The sequence below is a fragment of the Lucilia cuprina genome, chromosome 5 (genome assembly GCF_022045245.1).
Source record: "Lucilia cuprina isolate Lc7/37 chromosome 5, ASM2204524v1, whole genome shotgun sequence".
In the NCBI taxonomy this organism is placed as follows: domain Eukaryota; kingdom Metazoa; phylum Arthropoda; class Insecta; order Diptera; family Calliphoridae; genus Lucilia; species Lucilia cuprina.
In genome coordinates this window covers 1,080,644-1,098,907 of record NC_060953.1, presented here as the reverse complement: position 1 = coordinate 1,098,907, position 18,264 = coordinate 1,080,644, and the positions used below count along the sequence as shown (strand labels likewise).

General features: G+C 28.1%; 1 protein-coding gene across 1 annotated transcript in view; it reads right to left on the bottom strand.

Moving 5' to 3' along the window:
* LOC111687477 (zinc finger protein 2) overlaps positions 1-18,264 on the bottom strand; it is a 164,286-nt gene that overhangs the window by 124,618 nt on the left and 21,404 nt on the right. The window contains exon 7 of the transcript XR_006940922.1: positions 14,495-14,900. The gene's annotated coding sequence lies outside the window, so the exon portion shown is untranslated. The remainder of the gene's footprint in view (positions 1-14,494; positions 14,901-18,264) is intronic.

Below are 18,264 nucleotides of genomic sequence, written 5' to 3'. Positions count from 1 at the left end.
TATAAAAAATTATATATATAAAATGTTAGAAAATTAATAGAACTCTGATATTATGTTTTTATATTCAATTAAGTTTTTATTTTATATATTCTTTATAAGCATAGTAAGTTTCTCTTATACTTAAAGTCAATTGAACTCCACCTACTTGTTCTGATTTAAAATACAAGGGACTTTTTGATGGCATACTTTCTACATATGATTTACTTTAAAAAAGGCATCTTTTTTAAAGAAAAACGTGATCAATTGAAATACAATTGTAGAATAATCTACAATTAAATAAGCTACTTAGTGGAAAATAAAGTTGCCCCCCCCCACTGACGTCTTTTCAACGTTCTAAAAGTTTTTAAGACAATAGCTCTTAAAAATTTTAGAATTTTACTACCATTTTGTGATTTTTATGGGATTTTAAGCAAAAATCTTTAACTAACTCATGAAATTCGTGTTGTTGACTAAAAGTATATTTATTCCAAAGAATATACAAATAGCTCACGGTATAATCTACTATGTTGCATTGAACTTCATAAAAAGAAAAGGCTATTTAATTAATTTTCACTTTTAAATATACAATATCTTGTTGTACTTCTAATGACTATTGAAAGTAATTTCTATCATTTCCCTTAATAAAAACCAGGAAAGTTATTTAATATCAATAAATATGCAAAGTGACATATTTATATGCATATTATTATTCTAAGGCATATTTTAAATACCCTGTGGAAAAGCTTTTAGAAAAATTTCTTAATCATCTTCACTAAATAATGTTTTACCTCAAAATAACTATTCTTATGAAAAACATAAAAACTTTTTTCAATAACAAAATACAGAAAAAGCATTTTTACTTTTTTAGCTTTTTCATAAAAATAACTGTTTTTATCGAGTAATCATTATAAAAGCATTTTTTAAAAAAGTAAACTTTTAAATTATTTCTACTTTTAAATTATTCTACTACTAAAAAGCTTTAATAAATAATACGGGTTTCTTTATTAACTAATTTTGCATAAAAAAGTAGTTTTTCATCGAATATCCAAAAAGAATTTAAACAAAAAAGCTTTTTCTAAACCAACTTTTCCTTTAATAGAAAATATGTAGCTTTTACGATAATTTTTTGTTTTCATTAAAGCTTTTATCAAAAACAATTTTTCACTTAAAAGCTTTCTTGACAAAAGAATTTTTTTATCCAAAATCTTATTCAATAGCTATCAAAACATAACTTTTGTAAATAAAAAGCTTTTTTATGAAAGGCTTAAAGCTTTTTTTCCAAAAAGTGTTAATAAAGAAAAAAAAGCTTTTTCATATAATCATTTTCAGCAAATCTTGTTTATTTTCTTAGCTCAACATTTCCTACAGGGACTTCATCTATTAAACTAATAGTCCACACAACTATTAACCGGAACCACCAACGTTTATAGAAATCTAAAAGTAATTCTTAACTATGTTTAAAACTGATTACCTCTTGTAAGGTTACAACAGCAGCAGCAAAAACAAACTAACAAACTAAATATCACATGAAAGATAGTGAGTAAATGATATTATACCATATAAAGTTGCATATAATCGAAAGTGTTATAGAAAAGAAAATGAATGAAATGAAACGAAACGATCTAAAGAAGAGGAAAACACAAAATAACTGAACTGTAAAAAAAAGTATAGTGAATAGAATCTAATAAATAGTGTTAGAATTATGTATGTGTATCTACTACTATTATGACTTCATGATCACGTACGATTACGAATACAAGAAGAATAAGAAAAAAAAACAAAAACGAAATATTCTAACATCCTTTCACATGAACACAGGCTACACATAGAGTGTAACACTGTGCAGCGTGTGTTTTTTCTTTTTAGATTGCAATGAAATGGAAGAGAAACTACAACAAGAAGCAGATAATTTAAGTTCATTACGTCATTACCGTGTACATACATGATGATACACACATAAGTATAAATACAAGTCCATTTTCTTGGCATCATTTTTTTTTTTGTTTTTGTTTTCTGCAGAAGACTCATGCTGGTTGCTTATTGCAGTTGTCTGTCTGCCATTCAGCCTGCCTGATTGTCCGCCTTGAAGAACTAGAAGAACATTACTAAAGTTACATACTTTATTTCAGCTACTAGTTTAATAGCAAACAATTTGTTTTTCACACTTTATGTTATAAAATTATAAACTTTGTTTTATTTGACCAATTTTAGTTTTGTAATTTTCTTTAGAGACAACTGAAAATGTTGTTGTTTGTGCCAAGCATTTATTAGTTTGTGTTGAAAATCTGTTTATTAAAAGTGAATCTTTAGCTTTTTTTAAAGAATTGCAATATTAGTATTCATTAGAGACTTTAGATGATTTTTTATTTCAGTTATAATTTATGATTCTAACTATGAACATGTCTGAATGCTGTCAATGCAAAACAACATGTGTTTTCAAGCTGATTTTGTTTTGTTCACATTTTTCTTTTTTTTCAACAAAAATGAAAAATATCTGCCAGACGTCAGTTTATACATGTAACACATTACAAGCTTTATCACTTTAAAGACAGACGTTGAGTCAAAAAAAAGACAACAAAGATCTAGTAAAGTTATAAATAAAGGTCTGTTGTCTCTCTGTAGTGTTTTTAAGGATTGAATTGGTTTTTAAGTTAAGCTTTTTGTATTAATAAATATTCAAAACTTAACATTTGCAAATGTAATTAAAGCAACAAAAAAATCTAGAAGAAAAAAAAACAACTTTAAGTCTGAGTTAATAGCTTATATTAAGGTGATGCTTAGCACCAGACAACAATCTTAATCTGCTGTGTTCTGTTTAGATCTTTACTGTTCTGTTAAGATCTGTTCGGTACGTTTCTGGACATTCTTTTTGGCCCCTAAAGCTACCAAACATATTTTTCATTATATTTGTTTGGCTTTTACGTTTTTTTGTGTTAATTCTTATTGCATTCGTTTGTAGATTTTTTTCTCTTATTTTTTTTTTTTTTTCAACGACATTTTGCTGTCAATCACTAACAGACATACGTATAAAAGAAATGAAATATTTCGTTTGCCACAAAAAAATCAGAACTGAACTCAAAAAAATCCTAGAAAAACCATTTGTTTTTAGAGTTACCATAGCAATAAAGATATTTTTCTAACCAAATCTGGTAATAAATTATTATTAAGGTGCGGAGTTTACACACTTAGAGGCGATCAAGCTAATGTTGGCAAAAAATAGAAATAAAAAAACTCACTTTAAATACATAAGTCAAATGTTACAAACGAGACTAATTTCCTAATGTTTCTCGGTTTAAAAGTTAATGTAAAATTTTATCATATTTTATTGATAAAAAAAACTTAGCAAAAGATAAATGTGCAAAAAACAAAAAAAAATAAATACCAATGAGTTTAATAAAAAGAAGAAGAAATCCAAAACGAAAGCAAAATCAATGTCAATTTATGAAAAATGTTGCACTTATTTTTTACACTTCCTGTTAAAAGTTTTGTATTAACAACTAAGAAGACATGACAGCAGAATCACGTCTTTGCAGTTTCCGCCTTTTAAGCTTAAAAAGCTCTTTTTTACAAATACACCAGAATTTTGTGAAAATCTAACATCTAATTTTAAATTAAAAGCTCCACAAATTATTCAACAAAAACTATCAATCCTAATTCACAAATATTAAAAAATAAATAATGAAAAGCTCTTTTACCCCTTAACAGCATAAAAGCTCAAGGTGATTTTAAAACTTTGGTAAAATATAGTTATCTAACAAACCTATTAAGGTTATTTCTTATGTAATAATCTTAAAAAATACTTAAACTAATAAAGTATAAAATATAAAAAATTTTATGTTTAAAAATCTGGTGACTCTAATTTTTTAAATACAAAACATTTTGATACCGAAAGTTTATCGAAAGTGCCGGCTGCTAGAAAAAGAAGAATAAGAATACGAAAAAAATGCCATCATAAATACTTGTGATTTTTTTTGCTTATTTCGATTCATTTTATTATTGCTTTAACATTTTTATGGTTTTTGTAAAGATTTCGAACGTAATAGGTTTGTTCCACTGTATGTAGTAAAGTTTAATGCTCCTAGAAGACTGGTGACTCCAAACCACATTATATGTTTTAATGATACTCAATGTTACAAATGGTTGTATATTTTTTTTTGTATTTAAGTTTTAGAGGTTCTTTTTTTGTCTTCTGGTAAAATGCAAAGGATGTTTCATTTTAGTAGTTTTTTTTTTTTTTGTATATTCTTTACACCAGTTTACGAAAAATATAAATGTCTGTATGTAACACGCACAAGTGCCACCATCAACATCATCAGTAAGAGATTGAGTGAGTGAGTGTCTTGGTTCCTTTTTGAAAATGTTAAAATAATAACAACAACAATAATAAAACAACAACTACTTTATAGAATTCTTTTTCGACTCGTACTACAATAGGGCATTCAACAACAACTACAGATACAGATATATGAGCAGTGATACAGTGCTGAGACAGATGAAGTGTCATTCATCTAGCCATAAAAGCTTTACTTAGCATAGATCTTAACTTAAAACCATAAACTAGAAGTCTATCTATTTGAGGGACCTCCTCTGTGGGAGCTTAAATCTCAGTAGACGTCTGAGATAAATAAAAAAAATTACAAAAACTTTAAAGAAAAAAACACACAAACAAAAAAACTTTGGCAATATGTTCTGTTTCTTGTACACATACGCACATACATACATAATTTTTTGTATGTACATAGACATAGATATACTATACATATTTATTGTAACATACAAGTACATACACTTAACAACAATACAGCAAAAGAATTGAAAACTTCAAGGTTAACTGGTCGTCGCCGCTTATTTGAACTTTTTCGCAAGATGTTTAGCTTTCATATTCCAGTCATACATGGTACACACATCCTTTGCAAAGTTCATAAGTACAAAAAGTTTGTGCACGAAATAAATTTACAACAAAAAAAGTTTTTTTTTTGTAAAAACAGCATAATAAATGAACAATTTTTCGTTTGTTTTTGAAATAACAAAAATTTGTTGAAAAAAGCTTTTTTACTGAAAGATTTTTCAGAGCTTTTTTCGGAAAATGTTTTCCGTATTCACTCTATAATTTTCGTTACAAAAATTTTTCTCAGCTGCACGCTTGTCGCATTTAATTTTCGATCTTTACTGTGAACATTTTAATGAAAAATTAAAGAAAAAATTACAAGCATCCTGCAGCATACATATTGTGGGATAGAAAATAGAAATCTATAATTTTTTAACACATATTTAAAAAAAATCAAAAGTATTCTAAATATTTCAATATAGTCTAATAAAATTTACTAACTGTTTATTCATATAGATTTACCTTAAGATTACTTATCGATAAGTTACATTTCAATTCATTTATGATTTGTAAATTATAATTTCTACAAATTGTGGGAGTGCTGAAATTTCAACATATTTTATTTTCTCAATCGCCTATTTTTATTTTCTTTGAATGGTTTCCTTCATAAATCTTAAATTAATACAAGACATTTAAGCACAACACGAAAAAACTATTTCCAATCGATTAATCTTTTTGTTTGCATTACCATGATTTATCAAAATGAAAGCAAAAGAAAAAAAATAAAACTACAAACTAAAAGAAAATGAATTATTGAAAACGAAGGTAATTTTTTTTTTGCGTGTTGCTTAGTAATTTGTCGCAATTTTTCAACTTTAAATTTCTTAAAGTTTTCTTAAATTTATTTTCATTTTTGTTGTTTTTTTTCAGCTGCTGTTGTTGTTGTTACTTTTGGTTATTTGTTGATGGCAACATCATCGACGACCACCTCCATTACTCCTCTTTAGACCAGAGTATGCTCAAGTTAGGAAGCAAAAGAAATAATACCTAAATAAAACTAAAACAACTTGGAAAAAAATAAAAGAAATAAGAACGTACAAGTTCTTCAATACCTTGGAGAATTTCCCAAGCTATTAAGCTCTTGCGGTCTGCTGCTGCAGTTGTTGTTATTGTTGTGTGACTTTTGAAAAAGAATAAATTGAATTCAATTTATAAATGTCGAGCGTTAAATGCATTTTTCTTAAAATGCATGTATGTGCATGTCCAGTTGCACTACGACTTTAACAGGAAAAAAACAACACAAAAAGTTAAGAAACACAGCTTTAAAGAACAATAAAATCCCTAGAGTTTTGAGACTTCATGAAGACTAGAACACTTTTACATCTGTTGTTCTCTGTAGGACTGTTTTAGACAAAAGTTTTAGTTTTTCTTATTTTTGTTTTTTATTATTATTTTTTTTTTCAAATTTTTTATTGTATTATTTCTAGTCTGTAAACAAAATAAACAACCTTGAAAATAACAATTGGCATCAACACCACCACCAACATATTTTTCTTGCCAAGATTATGCTTCAAAATAAATGGTCTGCTGTTGTGGTCTTGGGACTTTGTTATTGTTGTTGCTGTTAAAGTTTTTGAAAAATTAGACCAATTGAAATTTTAAAAGATTTTTTGAAAAATTATTCTTTCATACTTAAAATACCCTACACATGAGTATTAGAGAAAACTGAACTAGAACTGAATTAGAACTGAACTTGAAACGGAACTAGAACTGAACTAGAATTGAACTAGAACTGAACTAGAACTGAACTAGAACTGAACTAGAACTGAACTAGAACTGAACTAGAACTGAACTAGAACTGAACTAGAACTGAACTAGAACTGAACTAGAACTGAACTAGAACTAAACTAGAACTGAACTAGAACTCAACTAGAACTAACAAGAACTGAACTGGAACTGAACTAGAACTCAACTAGAACTAAACTATAACCGAACTAGAACTAGTATTAGAACTTGAACTACACCGCACAGCAAATTAAGATCAACATTATAAAATAAAGGAAGTATTTAGGAAAAATATTTAACAACCTATTAAAAGAAAAGATAAAACCAATTAGTCAATGACCATCAATCAGCCAAAATAATATACAAGCATTTTCAAGATTACTAAACAAGACATTTTTCAGTTATTGAGCACCAAGATAAAAATTTCTCAATTGAATTTTTTTATAAAAATCCACAACTTATTCTTAATTAAAAATATTAAATGCTGAGTACGGTAGCAACAAACTTGTTATTCTTAAATATGACTTGTTAAATTAAATAAATTTAAATTTAAAAGAAAATTCAAAACTCGAAACATTTATGCTGAGAACTGTTTGGTCGATACATGATTGTTATAAAAAAACGTTAGTTATACACGTTGTACTTATTTCTCTACATAAGAGTGTGTGTTCAAGCCATTGAAGCGCAAACTGAAAAAGTGAAAATGGTTAATTGCCCTTCTTAAGCTGCAAGCAGCATAGTATTCATATAATAATGATTTTGATTTTCTGCTTTTTTGCAGCAAATGCTGTTGGCTGCGTGTTCATTGCACATTAGATTGCAATTAATTAAAGTCAAAACTAAACTAACTTAGTTATGAATACATAAGCCAATGAGAGCTACCAAAATACGAATATTTCTTAGCTTCTTCAGCGTGCAATTTACAAATATTGTTTAAGTATTTCTCAGTTTTAGTACAACTAAAGTTTGCGTGTTTGATTTCTAAAAATCGAAATACTATACACATGAGTTAAAACAATGTGAAAATTATAAACTTTAGTTAATTTTGGTTTTCAACTGCAGCTTTTAATGAAGCTGTTGAAGATAGTGTTGAAAATTGTTTAGTGTTTCAACATAATTTTCCAAAAAAAAAAAAGAAAAAAAAAACAATGTCTTTTATGTTACAACTATAAAATTTATATAAAATTCGTTTTTACTTAAAAAACAAAAAAGAAAGTATTGCAAATTCCTGGAAAATTATTACACAAAACTTTAAATCATTCAAACACTAGTACACGTTTGTACTGTCAATTAAATTTCCAACATTACTTTTCTTATTACATTTAATTTTGTTTATGATTCTGGAAATGTATTTTCTATTTTAATATTATATTTTTGCATTAAAGGTTATTAACTTAATCATAAATCTCTCATTTTTTTCAAACATTTTCTTTCGTTTTTTTTTTTTCATAAATAAACCTAAGTAGCTGGTATAGAAATACAGCTTAAATAAAATTGAACATAAATGTATGCACTTTGGAACATTGTTAACTAGAACGTAAATTTGCCCACAATTGATGGAATGTTAGCAGTCAACATATGGACAGCTTTCGATCTGTAACTGATTTTGTTTGCCAAATCCAAATTCTATTCAAGTAAACTAATGCGCAACGATCTGATTTGCCTTAACTTTATTTAGCTGAAAGCATTGCCTTCTTCTAACTTTGCTTCATATTGTTGTATTTCAACTTGAAGTTTTATTTGATGTTTCTGTTGTTTGGAGTTTTTTTGCTATTGTCTGCAAAGCTTGGTGTGATTGGCATTGTAGACTGACGTTTGAACTGCAAACGTATCAAATAAGAACTAGCATAACGTTACTCAAGTTTAAGGCTAAAATGCTTAGAATAATACACAATAACGACGATTGGAGAAGGCAACATAAAAGTCACGTCCAACAGATAGTTTCAACTATAGCAAATTGTACAATATTAACCCCTAAATAAGCAGAAAATATTTAAGAATATTGGAATAATCAATTAAGCGAATTGAACTGAAAACGCTGTGAGGGTCTCTACAAGTCATCCGATTTTTAAACATGGGGAAGTTTATTTACTAGCTGAACTAGAACTGAACTAAAACAGAACTAGAACTGAGCTAGAACTGAACTAGAACTGAACTAGAACAGAACTAGAAGTGAACTAGAACTGAGCTAGAACTGAACTAGAACTGAACTAGAACTGAACTAGAACTGAACTAGAACTGAACTAGAACTGAACTAAAACTGAACTAGAACTAAACTAGAATTAAACTAGAACTAAACTAGAACTGAAATAGAACTGAACTAGAATTGAACTAGAACTGAACTCGAACTGAACTCGAACTGAACTCGAACTGAACTCGAACTGAACTAGAACTGAACTAGAACTGAACTAGAACTGAACTAGAACTGAACTAGAACTGAACTAGAACTGAACTAGAACTTACCTAGAACTGAAATTGTACTGAAATAGAACCGAACTAGAACCAAAGTATAACTTCAGTACAACTGTAAAAAGGCTAAACTACTTAAAAGTCCTCTTATCACATTAAAGGGTTAAGGACACTGTTAAACAAAAATAATACCAAAAATATTTGAGGATTCTTGTATAATTTTTTGGCTTGAATACAGAATTTTCTTACTTATTTTTCTTTCGTACATAAAATACTACAACATTACGATATAATTTTAACAAAGAAATTTCCTTCAAGTGTTTAAGTATATGCTGATTTTCTTCCTTTTTTATGATATATTGAAAACAAACCTTATAATGCTATTGGCCATGCACGTACAAACTTTAAACTCTCTGCCAGCTGTTTTTGTAGCCTTCCTCCTATGTTCTACCTTAGGTCAATCCAATTAGATGCGCTGTTGTATCAGGATAGTGTTGTTGTGTTCTTTAGTTTTCGTTTTTTATTTGCCATTATAGCAGCCAATTAAGCGTGCACATTGAGAGTTTGAGGTTTCCCTAGCCATTTTTTTCGCCTATTTCTCTGCCATATTTGGCCAATGACACATACATTCATACAAACAGCGAAAAGACCGAAAGCTGTCTGAACTATTCTACATTATTTGGTGGAGTTTTTCTATTATTTTTGGAAACAGCTGCTACCAGACTATCACCAACGCAGTGTTTGGCTTGAAATTTTTGTCTAGTTAAGAAAAAAAGATCGTATAAAAAATAAAAAGTACATTGAGCATGATTAATGGCCAACTAGGGCCATTGGCAAGCAACAATTCATAGCAAGGGTTTGTTGCCTGTTGATGCCATTGCTGCTGCAGACTCACTATCTGTAACAAACCGACAATGGCAACAAAAATGTTATTCTTTCAATTTCCGTGTTGATTTTCACACCTGAAAATTGTTTATTCTCGAACTGTTTTTGGTGTTTGTTTCAATTAGGCGAATAGTTTTTCTTTTTTTCTACTTCTAGCTTTTTTGTTTCTCATTTGGTTGTGGCCGTTTCTGGAGTGCTTTTTGTTGCAGGCAAAGGCTTAACACAAATTGAAATTTATAGCCGAATTTGTTAAAGCAGGCCAGCCACTACTTTAACTTATTTGAGATATTTTTATATAAATATATTTCTGTTTGGTCATAAACAAATATATACAAACACTTATTTATACAGTATATTTATTTTCTTTTTAAAAATAGAAATAACAAGTAAAACTAGTTGCATATTTGGATTTTTTTATATTTTCTATATTGTTATAGTTTATATAGGTCGTTAGGGTTCACATATGCATTATGCATATATGATTGGCATGTAAGTTTGTATGTATTTCATTCGTTTTGAGATTAAAAAAATCTAAAAATCTATACCTTAAACAAATTTGTGTACAGTTAATTTTCTAAATTTTAGTTTAATAAAGAAGTAATGTTGAAATTGAACAGTATTGACAATTTAATTTTCTCTAGCATTCTATATTATTCTTTAAGACTTTCATTCATTTATATCAACAACAGCTGTTGTTGCTCTGTGCTGATCTTTAACATTTTTCTATTCTCATCTTCATTTGCAAGGCGTGCAAAATTTTAAAGATGATCAAGTTCTAAAGATAGAAATTTCAAATAGATAGATGTGCTTCTTCATACCACTCATCATTACCATCTTTAACTACCAAAAATAGTACATCAACAATGAAAAGGAATAAAAAAACTAAACTATACTAAACTTAACTGAAATGAAATACAGCGGCAACTGAACCATTAGACTGTAATTGCCGCCACGAAAATACAAAGAATTTTTACTATCAGATGCAACAAACTACTAGAAAAAAGTTTTATAAGTAAAAACCTTAAACAAAGATCAACAATGAGACAAGACAGTCTCAGAGACAGATAGTCAGACAAACAACTAGTCACATACAGTCAAACCTAACTGAGACTCTTCAGTAAGTTAAAAAAAAGAATCAGACAGACATTTAGTTGGTGTAAGTACGTCACTGCTACTGCTATGGCCACAACCTAAAGTTAAAAAAACAAGCAAAATATATAAATCCACCACACAAAATCTAGTGTTGATTGATACGCGAATTATTCAAAAACCTAAAGTATGTATTTACAAAAATTTTAAATCAGTTCAGTTCTAGTTCAGTTCTAGTCCAGTTCTAGTTCAGTTCTAGCTCAGTTCTAGTTCAGTTCTAGTTCAGTTCTAGTTCAGTTCTAATTAAGTTATAGTTAAGTTGTAGTTCAGTACTAGTTCAGTTCTAGTTCAGTTCTAGTTCAGTTCTAGTTCAGTTCTAGTTCAGTTCTAGTTCAGTTCTAGTTCAGTTCTAGTTCAGTTCTAGTTCAGTTCTAGTTCAGTTCTAGTTCAGTTCTAGTTCAGTTCTAATTCAGTTCTAGTTCAGTTCTAGTTCAGTTCAGTTCTAGTTCAGTTCTAGTTCAGTTCTAGTTCAGTTCTAGTTCAGTTCTAGTTCAGTTCTAGTTCAGTTCTAGTTCAGTTCTAGTTCAGTTCTAGTTCAGTTCTAGTTCAGTTCTAGTTCAGTTCTAGTTCAGTTCTAGTTCAGGTCTAGTTCAGTTCTAGTTCAGTTCTAGTTCAGTTCTAGTTCAGTTCTAGTTCAGTTCTAGTTAAGTTCTAGTTCAGTTCTAGCTCTGTTCTAGTTCAGTTAGAAATAAACCATTTGTGAAACCCGGTTTTTCTTAACTCTCTTTAAAAAAATAACAAAACCGTTTCCAAAACACTAGTTCTTTCACTTATTGTTAGTTAACAATGATCACCAGCATACACATACTTAACGGCCAGATTCATCGTACAGATAAGTGTAAAATGTTGCAGATACTTATTCTCTCTTGGTTGCCGTCAGTCATTGCTTACTTACTTTTTTAAATGCTTAACACAACCGATGAACTTGCTATAATCACTTGGCTTTTAATGAAACCAAAAACCTTAAGGCTTTTTTTGGACACCAAACTAAACGAGAGAGAAAAGCACAACGACAACAACATGGACCTAGACAAACTGTAGGTCTAGTTAAGAGTTATAGATTTGCCACAACAGATTAACGCTTTCAAAAAGGATGGCTGTTCGTAGGGCTCATTTTAGGTTTTCTCCCCAATAAAAGAAAACTTTTAGTTTTTTCTTTCGCTGCATCTTTATATTTTTCTTAAATCACTAAACCCTTTTTCTTGGCTAAAGACAGTGATTACAATCTTGTGTCAGGATTGTATGGTGACTTGCTTACCAAGTATAATAATGAATGTGGATACTTATAACGTAGATAATCTTAGCTTTTGTAACCAAAAATAACAAAAAACTTTTTTAATTTATAATGAAGTTAGAAAAAGCTACAGAATCGCTCGCTGTTCGAAATACTCACACATTATTTTAAGTTTTCAAATAGAAAATCGCATTATTTAAATAATTAATGAATTTTGTATACTTTATACACAAGTGGAGTATGTTTTTATTATATATATATAATAGCAAATAATTGTCATTAATACAACAAAAAATTCAATGGGTTTTGTTTATAAATAAACCAACGGTATGGAAGATGAAAGTGAGTGAGTTGGTTAAAGATTTTATTTTACGCAAACTGACACCGTACAATATTTTTTAACATTTTAAATTTTAAATAATTTAAAAAAGGGAACATTACAGGATAGTAGTGATTTGTAATTCAATAATGCTCTCTCATTACCTGCTGCAATACTTTTTGCAATTTAACTTGTATGAAATTGTCATATAGTGCCCCTAAAATTCGACTATGTTTCCACTAAACATGGCACTAAATTGTTATTGTTTGTTATTTTCTTTATTTAAAAGAAAGTAATTGCTACAAACAAATACACACAATAGTTTAAAGAATAAAATTTAAAATAAATGTTGAAAAAACTAAAGTAATTTACTGAGGCAATGGAGCACAACATACAACAAAAACTATACGGGTATAAACAAAAACAAAGAGAAGAAATTTTTCTGCAATAAACTGCATAAAAGAAAATAAAAATTCAATGCAAAAAAGTGATTTCTATTCGAAATTATAGTAAAATAAGCATATAAAAGAAAGTGTAAATTAGCATTAACCTATTTCATATCTAAACAAAACCAACTGGTGGTTAAGACAACAAATTTGACAGTTTACAAAGTAAGAGTGATCTTTTTAGAAAGAATATGTTGTTAACCATTTGTCATCATTACCATAAATCAGTTTTAGTTCTGTAATAGTTTAATTATATTTCAGTTAAAGTTAAGTTCTAGTTCAGATCTAGTTTAGTTCTAGTTCAGTTCTAGTTCAGTAGTAATTTAGTTCTTGTTCAGTACTAGTTTAGTTCTAGTTCAGTTCTAGTTTAGTTCTAGTTTATTTCTAGTTCAGTTCTAGTTTAGTTCTAGTTAAGTTCTAGTTAAGTTCTAGTTCAGTTCTTGTTCAGTTCTAGTTCTGTTCTAATTCAGTTCTAGTTTAGTTCAGTTCTAGTTTAGTTCAGTTCTAGTTCAGTTCTAGTTCAGTTCTAGTTCAGTTCTAGTTTAGTTCTAGTTCAGTTCTAGTTCAGTTCTAGTTCAGTTCTAGTTCAGTTCTAGTTCAGTTCTAGTTCAGTTCTAGTTCAGTTCTAGTTCAGTTCTAGTTCAGTTCTAGTTCAGTTCTAGTTCAGTTCTAGTTCAGTTCTAGTTCAAGTCTAGTTCAGTTCTAGTTCAGTTCTAGTTCAAGTTACACTTCTGTTTTACTTCAGTTCTAGTTAGATTTTGGTTTTGTTTCAAATTATTTTAAATTAGTACTAGAATCCGCTGAGTTGAAAAAGGAGAACTCTTTCCAGCTATATTGTACACAATTTCCAATTACATTAAGTTAGCACATTAAAAAAGTCTTTTAAGAGTCTGTTTGCTAAAAAAAAGTTAAACAAAAACCTCGACTTTAGTCTTTCCTAAATAAATTCAAAGGTTATTTGCACAGTTGTACTGCCACCTAGACCGCAAAAATGATGCAAGAAAATTAATCTTAGTCAGAATAACCTTCATATGCATGCAATCATCTAAAAAGTGCTTGTTAGAACACAAGTGTAGACAACATCGTAATTTACTACTTAAATATTAGCATAGTGATGTATGTATGATATTTTTTTGTTTTGTGTAAATTTTAACAAATAAAGTCGCGACAACACTCCAAACAATTATTGTCGTCGTCATCGTTAACATTTCATCATATTAAGAGAAGGCTAAAGTAGTCTGACTATACAGCCTACACATCCCAGAAAAGGATAACCAGGTAATAAATTTAGGAAAGAAGTTTTTGTTAAATTTAATATAGTTCTTCTCTATTCCTTTTAACATCTTGCTGGGTTATACTTATATTATAATATGAAAAATGTGCCTGTGAGTGTGTGTTGTTTGTTTTATTTGTTTTACAATGACAACAACTTGTACTATGACTCTACTATGACTACTTACCATTTTTGCATATCCTCTAAGTTCATCTTACTTTATATAATAATTATCACCTTTTTGTATCTTGGAAGCATAAACATCCCATATTACAAGTTGCTATGCCGCTAATGTTGTTTGTTTTCATGCTGCTGCTGTTGATGTTGCTGTATTGCAGCTAATGTTAGCAGCTACTGTTGTTTGTATTTTTGCTGCTGTTGTTGTCTCGATTTTTTGTATTCTTGTTGTTTGTGTTGACTTTTGTGACATTGTCTTGTTTCTGTTGCTGTTGATGTTGTAAGTTGGTACTATTTGCAGTAGCCAACTAAACTCTAGCTCTAGAATGATAAACACGACACTTGACAACATACAATTTTGTTGATTGCGCACAAAGCCTTAACCAAAGCAACCAAACTACCAACACAGCATACAACTGTAACAAAAAAACAAAAAAGCCATAAAATGTATATTTGTTTTAACTTATGCAAAAAAAAACAACTTAGACACAAAATTTATTTGCGAAATATAGAAAGAAAAAAGGGAAAGAACACATCTCCAGTTCATTTCATAATTGTATGTATTAATTAAAGAAGAATATATTCAGAACAAATAAAGTCTATGCTAGAGAACTAAACGTACAACGTCATGCGAATAAATGTATTTTTCATGTATTTTATATATTTTTCGTTTATGTTGTCATTTTGGTTTTAAGGCGGTACTTTTAAACTGTCAAACAAAATGAGTACAATTTATTAAACCTAAACACGCACTACACCCTCTATTTTGCAAACAATTTATGATCTTGGTCTAAGTAAACAAAAAAAATATCCACAATCTCTTTAGCCGTATGCTGCAACATGTCCTTATGGGCCTTGTCTAGAAATCTTTTTCTATAGTGACATTTACAATTTAGTTTAAATGATAAATGAACTGTGGAAATTTGCCGCTAGGTTATAAAATCATAATTTAAGAGAAACTCTTTTTTATACTTCAATTGCACAACTCTAAAGTACTGAACATATGAGGAGTACTTTAGATAAACTCTTGTTCTGCGTTGTTTGCCTTGAATCGATAACCATAGTTAAGTGGAGGAAGGTTTTACTATAGTTGGGTTTTAGATGTACACGGTCAGAATGTGTAAAAGTTGTCTACTAAAATTAAACAAAATTACGATCATGCTGTTATTATTTTCTTTCCAATACTCAAGGTACACTACGAAGTGTACTATTAATACTTTTTTTATAAAAATATAATTGTTTCAAATTTTCTGTAAGAGAAATTTTCTATACTGGAAACAAATTGTTTACAAAGAAACATTTTCGCATATTTTTTTTATAAAGGGAAGATTTTTAAATTTTTTATTAGTAGAAAATTTTTCTATAAAAAAAAATGTTTAAAACAAAAAAAATAATGAAAATGGTTCATACTATTTCTATGGAAAATTTAGGGGAAAAGGTAAATTTTTTAAAACTATTTTAAAAAAGAGAATTTTCTGAAATCTTTTTTAAAAATATTTCTGAAAAGTTTTCTATAAAAAGAGAATTTTTCGAAAATGTTCTTTAAAAAATATCAGTGATTACAAACTCCCTTATAGTATGTTACAAACCGATATCTATTGTTAACTCTTACTTTTCTATAGAATGTAGCACTCACAGGAAAATAATCTACAAACAAAAAAGTAGGTGGTGTTTTATAAGAAAGATGTACAGAATCCTAAACATACGTCATATACATTGTGCATAGATAAAGTACCAATGTACAAACAGTGTTCAACGTATATTGGAATTGCATTGGATTGGGATACGTTTAGCATAAATTAAATTATAAAGTATTTTATGAGCGTTATTGCCTTAAAACTTTCGACTTTGTGGTAATACTCGTGCTTCTATGAGTAAGAATTTTATTCAAACATTTTGTAGAAAAAACAATTCAACAAACATAGAGGGTGGACATGTGTTATTTTACCTGTTTGTACATTACAATTAAATCTGAAAATAAAATACACATTGAATTACTATGGCTGTTATACATATAAATGAAAATCCCTATAGGAACTAGATTTCAAATATTGGAAAAAATTATGAAAATATCTGTTATTACAAAGGAGACTTATAGATTTTATAGTATAACTAAAATACAATTTCCTACCGGGATCTTAAGTCATCGTTGTGTTAATTTATAATAACATTTTGTAAGACAAAAACATATTGTTCCTTATAACCCCTGTGAGTTTTTTGTTACCAAACTTCCCATCTTTCATTCTTTTATTAATGCAGTTTATTTCTACTGTGCAACTGAATAAATGAATTGAAGTACAAGTGGAGAGTATATGTATGTACGAATAAAAATGTTTATCCCAATTGTTGTTTCTTAAGTGCAAATGTATTTCATTGGTTTTACATGTGGCAACATACGCCCCTCTTAATAAAAACTAAAAGAATATTTAAAGAAACATTCGCAGAGCGTTCAACAAATATCCTCGAGGCAATGAATGTCTGCACTTGTATTTTATAATAAAATCACAGCAATTCAATTAAAGCTTTTTTGAATTAGTTTTATTGTTATTGATATTTTAGAGGACTTTTTTTAATAATTGAAAATAATTGTTGAAGATGGGGAAATAATAAAAATAGTTTTTTATTAGAAATACATTTTTCAAAATGTTTTAATGAGAAAAAACTTAATAAATAAATTCTCATAAAATATTGTAAGAAAAGAAAAATTTTTTTAAAAAAGAGAAATTTTCAGACAATGATGAAGAACAAGTTTTTCGAAAATATTTCAAAATTTTATACAGAAGAAGTTTTTCAAAATACATATTTCTATAAAAAGAGCAAAAAAATATAATTCAAAAAGATCGATTTATTCAAAAAATTTTCTATGAAAATAAAATATTTAAAAATTTTCTATAAGAAAAGAAAAAATCTAAAAAAAATTCTATAGAAAAGAAAATTGTTCAAACATTTTTTATAAAAATAATTGTTCAAAATTTTTCTATACAAAGAGAATTTTTCGAAAATTATCTATAAAAAGAATTTTTTGAAAATTGTTTATAAAAAGAAAATATTTCAAAAATAGTTAAAAAGAGAATTTTTAGAAAATGTTCTGTAAAAAATTTGTATTTGAATGTTTTTCATAAAACGATCGATATTGGAAAAATTTTTAAAGGAACATTTTTTAAAAACATTTGAAAAAGAAAATTTTCCAAAAAAAGAAGAGATTTTCTTTAAATACTTTTCAGATTTAAACTATCAATAATAAGACGCACGAAAAATCTATACAATTAAACTAAAAACCTTACTAAAATCAGATAGTAAATTTTCAATTAAGCAACGAATTGTGTACAATTTTTTTTGTACATTTCAAACCAAATTTAATAATATTCTAATCATTCTCATTATAATGTGCTTTTATTTGTATGCTATTTTGTTTTTTTTTTACAAAATAAATCCCATTTTTGTATATTTTTTCGTATGATTGACAATTAGAGAAAAGGATGGTCTTAACAAGTTGAAATGCAAATTTTTCTTTAGAAAAATTCAACATAAATTGTTAGTTTAAGTAAGTTTGTTTATTTGTTTGTTAGTTAGTTAGTTAGTTGGTTGGTTCGTTGGCTTGGTTGTTTTATTATTTGCTAGTTACTTTGTACAATCGTGATCTGTTGAATCATTTTGAAGAGTTCTTAGAGATAACTTAAAAAGGTAATGGCAGTTTTCTTTTAAACATTTACAAACAAATAATACAACATCCTTATGTACATATATAAAGGCATATATGAGCTTAAGAACTAACTTATG